Below are 2,473 nucleotides of genomic sequence, written 5' to 3' on the forward strand. Positions count from 1 at the left end.
ACTTCATCTGGCACAGAAAATGAAGCCACAATAGTCTCAGAGTCACCGACCCCAAAAAGAATACCAAGGTCCACCCCTTTAGGCCCAAAACCAGGCGGGGAGGACGGAAACACCGCAGAAATAGAGAACATTCAGGGTCTTTTGAACCTTGCTCTGGCGAAATGACAAATCCATGTCACAATGTCTTAAATTTATCATGCTTTGAACTATCTCCCATTCAGTTACGAATGTTGAATAAAGGTCTTTCTTTTATTCCAGGTTTCACTGTGTCAGAGGAATCTTTTGCACATGATGTTGTGAATTTTTGTCGTCTGTTAAATTTGAAGTTGTTTTTTGGTGAATGTGATGTTATCTATGATCATGATAGATTCACATATCATAGATCGAACTTTTCTCCACCTATGTATCAGATGGTTTTGCAGTTTCAGAACAGTGTACTTAAGGATTTGCATTTTTTGAGCTCTGATATTTCATTACAACACAATAATCTTTCTTTTGATGAAAGACAAGCTATTTTTGAACTTCAAAATAACAGGGAAATTGTGATAATCTCAGCTGACAAAGGTGGGGCTGTGGTTGTATTAGACTGGGCTGACTATGATAAGGAAGCATTACGACAACTAAATGATGTAAGATACTATTCACATATGGTCATTGACCCCACTCAGATGTTTAAGAAACAAATTGAGACATTCTTAAGACAGGCTAAGGATGAGGCTATTATTTCTGATGATATCATGAATCAACTCTTGGTTCATGATCCCATTAACCAATACATATATTTCCTGCCAAAAGTTCATAAGGATCTTTCACATCCACCTGGCAGACCCATTGTATCGGGTAAGGGATATATTACAGAACCCCTCTCCTTATTTTTGACCAAGTATTTGAAGCCTTTGCTTTCCAACATTCGATCACGCCTACAAGATACAACGAATTTTTTGCAGATTATTTCCAACACACACCTTGATCCAGATTGGTTTCTATGTTCCTTAGACGTAAGTGCCTTGTATACCAATATTTCACACCAGGATGGGCTGCTTGCCTTGGCTTATTGGCTTGAAGTCTCTAACTTATATGGTTCTGACTTCAACAAATTTCTGGTGGATTTGGCACAATATGTCCTTACCAGCAATTTTTTTTATTATAAGGAACAATGCTTTTGGCAAACCAAAGGGACAGCGATGGGGCATCTTTTGCCCCCATATATGCTGATCTCTTTATGGCGTTTGTTGAGAAACACTTAATCTATGATGATAAGAGGAACACATTTCTGGCGGGTATTGATATATGGAGACGGTATCTTGATGATGTGTGGTTGGTATGGAGGGGGGATGAAGGCTCATTATTGGATTTTGTGACATATCTTAATAACAATGAATGGGGCCTGCATTTCACTATTAATTATGATAAGGAAACCATTACATTTCTGGATGTCCTAATTCAGAGGGCACCGGATCATACATTATTCACCGAGATATACAGGAAGTTTCCAGAATACAACACAATTCTGCATGCCTCCAGTTATCATCCATCCCACATTGCACGCAATATACCCAAGTCACAATTCATACGTGCGAAACGTATTTGTTCTGATGAAAGCACCTATTTGAAACACAAATCAGATATAACCAACAGATTTAGATCCCGTGGTTACAAAAGTGGCCACATTGCTATGGCCAGCAATAAGGTTAGCTCTTTGAACAGAAGTGACCTATTAACATACAAGACACGCACTGATTCAACTGGTCAACCCCTTAGATTCACAACTACATTTGCACGTAATTCAAATCGTCTCATTCAAAGTGTGAGGAGACATTGGAATATTTTACAATGTGACATGGAGATAAACAGTATCATTCCTGAAAGTTGTCTTTTTTCCTATAGGAAAGGGAAGAATTTAAATTCCTTCTTTAATCATTATAAACATAGAGATAACAAATCATCTGATTTGACACAAACAACATTGACAGGGGAACCCTTACAGGGGTGCTTTCCATGTGGACATTGTAACAATTGTAAATACATCCAAAAGTCCAAACAATTTTCTACGCGCAATTGTCCACAAGTTTTTGACTTGCAATTCTTTTCTAACTGTTCCAGTGATTGGATTATTTATTTAGCTTCTTGTAGCTGCGGTGCCTTCTATGTTGGACAAACGTCCAGACCTCTCAGGATTAGAATCTCTGAGCACCAAAGTAACATCAAACAAAAAAAGATATATAATGCTTTGTACAAACACACTACAGTACATCCCACAAGTAAATTTAATTTTATTATTATTGACATGATTTTTGGCAATAGGGCCAATAAATCTCAATGGCATTCTATACTAAATGCAAAGGAAAGGAAATGGATTATCAGACTGGGTGGCTTGTTCCCACCGGGACTTAATTAACATTTATGACAGTCAACCAATGGGATTGTTGCTATCGGTATATATGCAGCTATTGTTTCTTGCATTGACTTTTTG

The sequence above is a fragment of the Protopterus annectens genome, chromosome 9.part0 (genome assembly GCF_019279795.1).
Source record: "Protopterus annectens isolate FY-2018-M chromosome 9.part0, PAN1.0, whole genome shotgun sequence".
NCBI lineage: Eukaryota > Metazoa > Chordata > Ceratodontiformes > Protopteridae > Protopterus > Protopterus annectens.